The sequence below is a fragment of the Equus przewalskii genome, chromosome 2, assembly GCF_037783145.1.
Source record: "Equus przewalskii isolate Varuska chromosome 2, EquPr2, whole genome shotgun sequence".
Lineage (NCBI taxonomy): Eukaryota > Metazoa > Chordata > Mammalia > Perissodactyla > Equidae > Equus > Equus przewalskii.
This window is the reverse complement of record NC_091832.1, coordinates 75,957,148-75,968,369: the sequence shown is the minus strand read 5'-3', so window position 1 is coordinate 75,968,369 and position 11,222 is coordinate 75,957,148. Positions and strand designations below refer to the sequence as shown.

Genomic DNA, 11,222 nt, shown 5'->3' with positions numbered 1-11,222 from the left:
TCCTTGATTCAACTTGTCCTATATGACATTAAATAGCCATAAATTGTTGTTCAGTTCCTCTTGTGGGGCAGACACAGTGCTTGGTGCAGAGGATATAAAGAAAACTAACACAAAGTCCCTGATCTCAAGTTGTACAGGGACCAATGAGGAGACGGAGGAAAAATTAACAACTGCAGTATAATTTAGCTCCTCAAGGGAAGAAACTTTTGCTATTTTTATCGAATTATCTATCCCAAGTGCCTAAAATACTGCCGGGCATGCAGTGCAAGCTCTATAAACACGTGTTGAATGTTGAATGAATGTAACGTTTGCTCTAATGGAGATAAGTTCAACGTGTGCAGGAACTCACTAACGCTTGCACAGACAAGATGGTGTTTGGATTAAGACTTTGAAACAACGAAAGATAATTGACAGGTAGACAAAATGCAAATAGAGAGAAGGCATTCTTGGCAGAGAAGAGCTTGCCCAAGGAAGCAGGAGTGTGAGAGACCATAGTGTACTCAGGAATATAGGTAGGTTGGTAGAGACAAAGCATGAAGTTCAAAAGAGGAATTGGCAAGAGATGAAACTAGAAAGGTAGGCAGGAGCCATATTGGGAAAGACTACATGATTCCTAAAAAAGACTTGAAATTCAATCTGCCCATGGACAACACTGAAAAACTTTGATCAAGAGCAGTATATAATAGTTCATACGTATTAAACATGGCCGTCAGGAAAGAGGAATGGGTGAATTAGAGGGTGTCAATACTTTAGGCCAAGAGACCAATCAGAAGCTATGGCAATAGTATGTGTGTAGAGCACACGTGCTGAACTAGGGCAGTGAGGGTGAGGATGACAAGGAGAGGAGGAATAAAATAATATTTTTAAGTGAGACCAAAGGACTTGGAAATTTGCTCTGGAAGTGAAGAACAAAATAGAAATCTGAGGTTTTCTCTCAGATTTTGGCTTGAACTACTGGATAGATTGTTGGCCATTAGTAAAGAGAGGAAATAATAGAGGACCCTACCATAGAGAAGAGCAAATCTGATGGCATATTAAGACCCACATCCCTACCTATGGGTAGGGTCTGAAATGTGTGGGGCTTGGGGTGAACATGTCCACTAATGCCACAGCCACCTTGCCCGACTCTCATGTGTTTTCCTGCTCAATACAAAGAGGCTCCTACACCTGCTTCAGGTGTTTGCTCCAGTTCCAGGCCAAGGCTAGGCGTCTGCTTCAGTTCACTTGTCTGGGATCCAAATATGTTTCTTCAGCAAAATGCCTTGTATCTCCATCTCAGCCCTTGTGTGGGAGTCCTTTGTTGATGTAAAAAGACACAACCCCTGTTCCTTCTTACTGCTTTCTTAGGAGGACAATCATAGTATGCTCAAGAAATCCAACCACTAAGGTATTGACATTAATCCAAGTAAATCCCAAAATTTAACCTGTCGCTTGGCTATGATCTAAATTGCTGATCACCTTTCTTAGGGGCTGAGTCTATAACAAGAATATGACCCATGTTCTCTAAACTGTCACCATAGAGGTGGTCAGTACCTCAATTTCACACGTAGAATTGGAGAAAAATTCATACCCTGGCAGCCATACAAGAAAAGATATAGTCTAAAAAGAACCTACAAAGTCACATTAAATGGCCTCAAACTTCAAATAATTAAAGGAATATCACATAAAGAAAGGCCTCAGGTGACAACTAAAAAAATCCAGTCATATATAAATATAATATATATAATTAATTTATTGACTATTTTGCAGTATTCTAGCTTAAGCTCATTTGACATAATATTGAAACTTATGTAATCTTTTACAGTAATAATCAGTTTGCTTCTTTTCGAGTGGACGGGAGATTTATAAATAAAGATGTATAGCAGAATCTCCCAAGAAGTCTTTTTGTTTGGTTTTGGTTTGTTTTGTCATTTCAAAACACACATGCCCACATTCTCTAAATTAGATCTCTGAAGGTAGGGTCTGGGCATGTGCACTTTTCTAACTTTTCACTCGATATCATTTTATTTATTTGTCTTTTCAAGATTGGCACCTGAACTAACATCTGTTGCCGATCTTCTTTTTTTGTTTTTCTTCTCCTCCCCAAAGCCCCCAGTATATAGTTGTATATTCTAGTTGTAGGTTCTTCTGACTTTGCTATGTGGGACGCTGCCTCAGCATGGCTTGATGAGCAGTGCTGATCTGCACTCAGGATCTGAACCTGTGAAGCCCTGGGCCACCCAAGCGGAGCCTGTGAACTCAACCACTTGGCCACAGGGTCGGCCCCTTGATACCATTTTAAACTTAGAAGAAAATTGCAAGAATAATAAAAAGAACTGCCATATACTCTTTATTCAGAGTTTTGGTTATCTATTGCTGTATAACAAACATCCCAAAAGTTAGCGAGTAACTTAAAATAAGTTATTTTTTAGCTCACAGACCTGTAACTTGGGCAGAGCTCAGAGGGAAGACTTGTCTCTGTTCCACACAGCATCAGCAGTGGCACTAGCCCAATTGGATCTAACTCTAAGATGGCTCCTCCTTTAGCTAGCAAATTAGCGCTGCCATGAGCTCAGTGTTCAGCCAGGGCTGAGAGCTGTGGATCTCAGTTCTTTTCCATGTGGGCCTCTCCACATGGCCTTCTATTTGGGCAGCTTGAGCTTCCTCTGAGCAGGGCAACTGGGTTCCAAGAGTGAGCATGCAAGGCAGCAGCTGTATTGCTTGTTATCATCTAGCCTGGAAAAGTGTATAGCATCATTTCTGCCATAGACATGCCCACTCAAATTCAGAGGGGGAAAATAGACCCCCTCATATGGGTAAAAGAGCTATGGGATGAGAGGCATTATTGTCAGTATTTTTGCAAAATGCAATGTGCCACACTCAGAGTCACCAATTATTTACATTTTGCCCCATTTATTTTATCATTGTCCCTATCTATCTATCTATCTATCTATCTGTACATACATGTAGATATAGACTATCTATATATTCATAGACATATTTAAGTATATATTTCCTAAAAATAAGGCATTATCTAATATAATCACAGTATAGTTACTAAAATTAGGCATTTTAAATTGACACATTACTCTTATCTAATCCATAGTCTATATTTAAATTCTATTAATTTCTCCCTCCCTCCCCTCCCAAATCCATAAAAGATATTATCAGCCATGTGTATTTCTTAAATCTCCAAAGATGATTCTGGTGGGCTTTCTTAGTCTAGAACAACATGTAAATATTTGGAGACAGACAGATCCACGTTGAAATCCCAGCTTTGTCATTGACCAGAAGCATAACCTTCAGCAAATTATTTTAGCTCTCTATACTTCAATTTCCCCACTAATAAAGATGGGAATATTATTGGCTACATCATAGAATAGAGAAAAAAAAATGTGCAAGACACCTGCTTCTCAGCAAATGTTAGTTTTGTCCTCTTTCACTCCTTAAAATTACCAGTCAAATAATCACATAGAATGTGGTGCAGTTGGAGGCGCAGTGTCTATACTAACTTTGTTCCACCTCCACTTAACTCAACTGCATCGTGAAGCAATTCAGTAGGAATTCAATCATGCTTTTACCAAGGCAGCAGTCACTGATTTGTTTTGAGTCTAATTCATGGATTCAATTCCACATGAGCCAGTTGGCTTTTGTTTTGTTCTCTCTTCTCAAACTACACAAGCTTTCTTTCCCGCACTGGCAACTGGAGAAGTAGGCAAGAGCAGTAGAATGAATGGTGAGGAAGTCATACCTGCTCTCTCCTTTTTAATCCTTATCAAACAGCACCATCCTCCAAACAGGAAGATGGTTTTTTGTGGTGTTATTTGGTAAGTACTTAAAAGGAAGAGCAAGTATGACTTCCACATTGGGTCTTTCATTACTATTTAAATGTAAGTCAAAGGAAGAAAATTCTTATTGCTTTTTTTCTTACTGTTAAATATGCCCCAAGATGCCCACTACTCTTGGCTTTGCTATTTAATCATAGCTCATTAGAGTTCTACGGGTTTGCTCTGCCAGAGATTTCATTCAAGGTGACTTTACTAACTTTTATAGATTTTATGGCTTTTCCCATCCCTTGTGCCATCACTTTTTAACTCTTTTTACAATATATAAACATTTTAGTTTAAAAGACCCTAAGCAACTTGGTCCATTTTATCAAGAGCCACCAGACTTTGCAATGCCTTTAATCTGTTATTCATTCTGCTTTAGTGGGATTTTTAAAAACTGGTAAATAATCCCTGACACATTGCTTCAGTCTGGTTCTGACGAGAGTGAGTCCACTCATGTGCATCTGTGTGTAGATTGCACAATACATAGCAATGACTCAGGCTCATCTCCGGACTTTGTTGATGGGAGATATAACGGGATCCCTGGGGCTAACCCAACTTCTGTCTGTTGTCGTAAGAGGCAATGCAGATGAATGTGGGTGGATTGGTCATAGTGTCACTAACAGATTCCAACCTAGAATGATTTACCTTAGAAGTTGAACCATGAAAGTCAAGTCAATCCTTTCACCTAAATATGTATAAACTTTGATGATGCAGATACTATTGTCAATGCTGATTCAATCTAAAAGTAAAAGATCTGTATGTCCTGGCTAATTTTACAAAATCACAAAACTTGGCACAAAAAACAGAAATCAAAAGACCTGAACTTTCACACAAAAAAATCATAGGATCAATACAGAGTGTGACAGATGAAACTTTGCTGCCAATTTTCTTTCTTCTGTGCTAATGTCTCTTGAGGCCATAACACTGCCTTGGTCCTGAACACAGTAGTTATATATGGCTATTCAGTTTCCCCATTTAGCATACAAGCACATCAGGACAGCCTAAGGCATCCTTGATGAGATCTGTAGTGAAGATCCATAGTGTCTCAATTACCCCCATCCTCAGTCAGGGTGCAACTTCAGAGTTTGCATTACATAGCTAATGATTTGCTTCATTGGTGGTGGAACTCTAACCTGAAGCTATACTGCATGCTTGAGCTGGAACAGTTCACTGTTTTGCAGAGCTGGTCATAGCTCAGCATCATATTTATATGCTATGTGTTTCTTCTCAAGGTAGACTATAACCCTTCTACAGGTAAAAGCTGAAAGGCACATCTTCAGTGAAGTTTCAAAGTGACTACATCTTTTAGCAATGATCCACATGCATATTTTAAGTCATCTGCAATATCATGAATTATTTACCATTGGGCAAAGCCAGTCAAGGTTAAAATATTTTGCCAAATGATAAGTATAGCTGATTCCAATTGCCAGTTAACGAGAAGCTTGAGATTTTAAAATCCTAAAATTTTAGCTCTATTTTGACATTTTTAATACTTATGTGACTTTTTCTTTCTTCTTAATTACACTACAATAGTTGCAATATATAAGCTTTGAGAAACAAGCAAGTATTTATTTATTTGAGTCACCCACGTTTTCCTTGAATATCTGCAGTGCTTTTACTAACCTGCAAACCCTAGAATATTCAGTGCATATAATAAAGAACATTGGAATATAAATATAATAAAAATGAATTATTTTCTTTCCTTTATTTGTTTTGAAGATGTTTTCTCTAGTCAATGCAAAATCAGTAATACAACAGATAATTTGCTAAGCAAAAGTACTACCAAATGATTCTCCTGCATTGCTTTGCCTACAAAAAGTAAATTCTAACTGTCAAATTTTATTTTATTTATATATATTTTTGCTGAGGAAGATTAGCCCTAAGCCAAGCTTCCCCTTTTTTTATTTATTTGTTTTTCTTGAGGAAGATTAGCTCTGAGCTAACACCCATGCCAGTCATCCTCCACTGTATATGTGGGTCACTGCCACAGTATGGCTGATGAGTGGGGTAGGTCTGTGCTAGGGATCCTAACCCACCAACCTAGGCTGCGGAAGCAAAGCACACCAAACTTAACCACTACGCCAGGGAGCCAGACCCTAACTATTAAACTTTAAATAAATGAATGTTTAGACTCAAACTTATTTAGTCAATATGAGCCATTTAATCCTACAGACAAAGTTGTAGAATTTTGACAAAGGCAAGGTGCCAGCACTGCTGTGGATTAAATTATGCAGAATGGTCTGAGGAAAAAAAATATTACATCAGTGAACTCTAGCTTTCAGATACTATAAAATTTTAAGGCCAGAAAACTTTTATATTTACAAGAAATGTTTTGAAAGTGTGTGAGAGTTCTGAAATGCGAGAAACATTATATTGAGATTCAAATTGCCCTCTGGTGAAAAGGGCAGTCTGTTTAGAACTTTGTACCTTACTGTTTGCTAGCTGAGCTCATACCGAGTACTGGAGAGGCCAAACAAGCTGCTAGCCAAACATATTCTCCTTTGTAGAGAAGCTGCAGAACGCCTGCCACATCCACAGGCTTCTTCAGCTCAGTACATGTGACTGAATCCCAGCTGACTGGAGCAGGGTTGGATGTCTGACCCAGAGGGAGCCCATCCAGAGGGTGACCAGTAGCCTCTGAGGTAATCTGATGAGAGAGGTCTGCCAAGAGCTCAATAAAGTCTTCTAATTTTTTCTGCCTTTTTTGTTTTTTTTTGTGAGGAAGACTGGCCCTGAGCTAACATCTGTTGCCAATCCTTCTCTTTTTGCTTAAGGAAGATTGTCACTTAGCTAACACCTGTGCCAATCTTCCTCTATTTTATGTGGGATGCCACCACAACATTGTTTCATGAGTGGTGCCAGGTCCACCCCCAGGATCCGAACCTGCTAACCCGGGCCACTGAAGCAGAGCGTGCAAACTTAACCACTGCGCCACCAGGCCTGGCCCCAATTTTTTCTATCTTTTTGTATGTGCCTTTGTACCATCAGCAAAAGTAAGAAGCAGCCAATAGGTTTGAAGCATTTTAGATGCTCCCCATCTTTTAAGTAAAATAAGACAACACACCTGATTAGCCTTGTAAAGTAGTTGCCTTTGTGCTCTAAAGCGAGGGAATCATTGCCATCCACTGCAATTCCCTGTTTATTATCATTTGTAATAAAAGACCTGGTCACTTGGTATATATAAAGAACACGTATACATAATGTACACACATTATAAAACAGTAACATAATGAAAGTCCATGAAGCCATCGCCCAACCAAAACATAAAATGTTACTTGCCTCTACTCATGTATTTCACGTCATCCTATTTCCCTGCTTCCTGTCATATCAGCACTAATCACTGTCCTAAATTTTGTGCTTATTATACCCTTAATTTTTAAAACTTTTTGTCGTGAATATATATATTCACTCAACACTAAGCATCCACCATTCATCTAGGTGGCTCTGTGTTATTTTCTTTATTTTCATGATTGTTTGCTTTATTGTGTTAATCTTCCACAATTTATTAATCAATTCTAGTGTTAAAAACTATCAATTTTCACAATAGAAAAAAAAAATACCAGGGTCTGTGCTGCCATGAGCTTTCTTCTTCCTATTACTCCTGGTACATAGGTACGAAATTTTCCCTATGGCATACCTAGGAGTGAAATTGCTGGGTTGTGTGAGGTGCAAATGTTCTGCCTTTCAAGATAATGCCAAGGTTTTTCAATGCAATGGTACAAATCTTCTTCATGGAGTGTTATTGTGAAATACATGGAGGGAGTGAGTTAGTGGTAGTACCGGTGAACTGACATGAAGTAGAGACTCAACTAGAGAATATCTTGCAAGAAAAAACGTAGACAGCCCAGTGTCAGTGTAAGCAGAAGCCCTGCAGTGGAGAGGAGCGCTGTTCCTCGTAGATGCAGGCCGAGTAAAATCAGAGATCAGAGCTATGGCTAGATCCTGAAATACTCCAGTCTCTTAAGGCTGACAGGGTGGCATTGGCTAGCATCTCCAGTAAAGTGTTGGATAGAAATGGTAATATTAGGCATTGTCCTTCCTTCTCAATTGTAGAGGGAAAGCTTTTATCATTTTACCATTAATTGTGTTGTTTCTTGTAGGTTTTTGTAAATTAAGGAAGTCCCCTTTGAACCGTAGTTTCCTAAGGGATTTATTCATAAGTCAAAAATAGGGATTGGATTTTATCAATTGCCTTTTGTGTATCTATCAAGATTAGTGTATTTTCCCCTCTTTTCGATAATTAATGTGGTAAATTACGTTATTTGATATGTTAAGGCAACATTGCACTCCTTCCCAGAATAAACCTAAATTTGTTGGGTTATTTTCTGAGAATTTCTGCATCTATGCATGTGAAACAAATTGGACTTTATGTTTTCTTTTTTGAAATGTCCTGGACAGGGTTTGGTATCAGTGTTACTCTGACCTCATAAAATGAATTTGATGTTTTCATTTTTTCTCTATTCTTGGAAATATTTTGCTTAAGATGTCAATGAGTCTTACTTAAGTGTTCAGAAGATTTTATGAGTGAGTTCTTCTAAACCTGAAGGTTTCTTTGAGAGGAGGATTTTGTTGTTCCTGTTTTCTTACAGTATAAATTTCTTTAACAGAAAATAGACTATTTCAATTTCCTATTTTCTCCTGTATATATTTCATCTACGTTTTCAAATGTATTGGCATAAAGTTGTACATAATAGCCCTTTTTAATGTCTGTGGCACCTTCATGTTGATGATATTTATCTTCTCTGGTTGTTTGTTTGGTTTTTTAATCAGTTTTCTAGGTATTTATCAATATTTTTAGTGCTGATTTTCTCTGGCTTATGTAAGTTTTTTATATCATTAATTTCTGTTCTTTTCTTAATATTTTTCCTTCCTTCTGTATTCTTTGAGTTTAATTTGCTGTTTTTATTCTAACTCTTGAGATGGATGCCTATATAATAAGATTTCATACTTTCTTTTCTTCTAACATACGCATTTAAGACTATATATTTCCTTCTGACCACTGCTTCAGCTGAGTCCCACAAGTTCTAATGTCGTGTTTTTACTATCCTTTATTTTTAAATATTTCATAATTTTTATTGTGACTCCTTCTTTGACACACAGGATTTTTAGAAATGTATTGCTCCTTTTTCTGCTCTATCCAGAGACGGGTCTATATGATATTGTTCTGGGTTACTGTCATCACTTAAAGGAAAAATTTCAAAATGTTCAGAGCCTTTGATGTCCTACAAGTAAAGCAGGAGGATATCTTCAAATTTCTTTCTGCAGAAAGCCACTTCAGTGGCACAAACCAAAGCTTCCAAACGGAACAGTACATTCCCAAAAGGAAAAATGATGGCATCTACATCATACATCTGAAAAGAACTTGGGAGAAGCTTCTGCTAGAAGTTCATGCCATTGTTGCCATTGAAAACCTGGCTGATGTCGGCGTCATATCCTCCAGGAATACTGGTCAATGAGTTGCGCTACAGTTTGCTTCTGTCACTGGAGCCACTCTTACTGCTGGTCCCTTGACTCCTGGAACCTTCATTAACCAGGTTCAGGCAGCCTTCCACGAGCTGTGACTTCTGGTAGCTCTGATCCCAGGGCTGACCACCAGCGTTTCACAGAGGCATCTTATGTTAACCTGCCTACCATTGCTCTGCGTAGCAAAGGCTCTCCTCTGCACTATGTGGACATTGCCATCCCATGCAACAACAAGGGAGCTTACTCACTGGGTCTGATGTGGTGGGTGCTGGCCTGCAAAGTTCTGTTTATGTGTGGCACTATCTCCCATGAGCACCTGTGAGAGGTCATGCCTGATCTCTACCACTACAGAGATCCTAAAGAGATTGAAAAGGAAGAGCAGTCCACTTCAGAAAAGGCTGGGGCAAAGGAGGAATGTCAGGGTGAAGGGATCGCTCCAGCTTCTGAATTTACTGCTACTCAATCCAGGGTCACAGACTGGTCTGAAGGAGTGTAGATGCCCTGTGCATCCATGCAGCAGTTCCCTCCTAAAAATGAGCGTTCAGCTTGCCACTGACAACTGGTCTGCAGCTAATGGGTAGGAACAACCAGTGAGTGGCCTTATGCCATTCTTCCACAAATTTTTAGACAGAACAAACACATTTTTAAATAAAAAATGTATTGCTTATTTTCTAATTGTTTAGGGATTTTCTGATTATATATTTGTTATTCGTTTCTACCCTAATTCCACTGTGATCAGAGAACATACTTTGATTTAACACTTAGAAAAGTTGCTGTGATTTCCTTTACACTCCAGTTATATATACGATTTTGTTGCTTTCCATGTGAACTTGAATAAAATATGAATAACACAAGTGTTGAGTGCTATGTGCTAGCAATACGTTTTACACATGCACAAAAACAGTAAAGTTAACCATATTGTTCTAAATTTTCACGTGTTCTATTGAGTATTTTCTCTGTTGTACCAGTTACTGAGACAGGTATGTCAAATTCTTCTATGGTCTTGGTTTTGCCTATTATTTTTCTTGATTCTGTCAGTTTTATTTTACATGTTTAGAGACTGTGTATCCAAATTTAGAAGTGTTATACATTCCTGTTGGATAATTTGAAATGCCCCACTATTTTTAGTAAAAATTTTTGTCTTAAAGTCTACATTGTCTGTTTTTAGTATAGTTCTGCAACTTTTTTGTTGGCGTTTGCATGAAGTGGTTTTCTATCCTTTTGGTTTCAACTTTTCTGGGTCTTATATTTAAGGTGTATTACATGTTAATTTCTTTTTAACATAATCTTACAATCTTAGTTTTAGTGTGTTTTCCCTTGAATAGAAAAAGAATTTTAATTGGAATGCTTGGTCCATTTACAGCTAATGTAATACTGAAATATTTGAGATTATATCTATCATCTTATTTGTCTTTTTCCCCTATCTTGCCTTGGTCTGTGGGCTAAATCTGGCCAGCTGTAGGTCAAATCTAGCCACACTTAATGGCAGCTTTTACACTATAATATCAGAGTTGAACTAATAACTGTTATGTAATGGGCTGTTTAACCATAGAATGGTATTCCAACACATGAGAAATAAAGTTTTCTGACAATTATTTGATACATAAAATCTTCTGGAAAGTAGGATAAGATTATAATACATACATACAACAAAGAACTCATATTCAGAAGTCCTAAAATCAGTATGTGACAGAAAGAAGATAAGGAAAGGAACATCAAGATAAAATGAACAAAAACTTTGAACACGTATTTCATGAAAAAGGATATCTAAATGGCTAATAAGCATATAACGTATGGACTCAACTTTTTTAGACATCAAAAAAATACACATTAAAACCACAGTTCAGTAAAGTCCATCCACTAGAATGTCTAAAATTTTTGAGACAGAAAATAATTATTAGCAAGGCTATGGAGCAATCAGAGTTCCTCTACACTGCTGGCAGGAATGTA

At 37.8% G+C, this 11,222-nt stretch overlaps 1 pseudogene; it reads left to right on the top strand.

The window, feature by feature from the left end:
• Nucleotides 1-9,010: 9,010 nt before the first annotated feature.
• Nucleotides 9,011-10,239, top strand: LOC139078841 (small ribosomal subunit protein uS2-like; annotated as a pseudogene).
• Nucleotides 10,240-11,222: the final 983 nt, after the last annotated feature.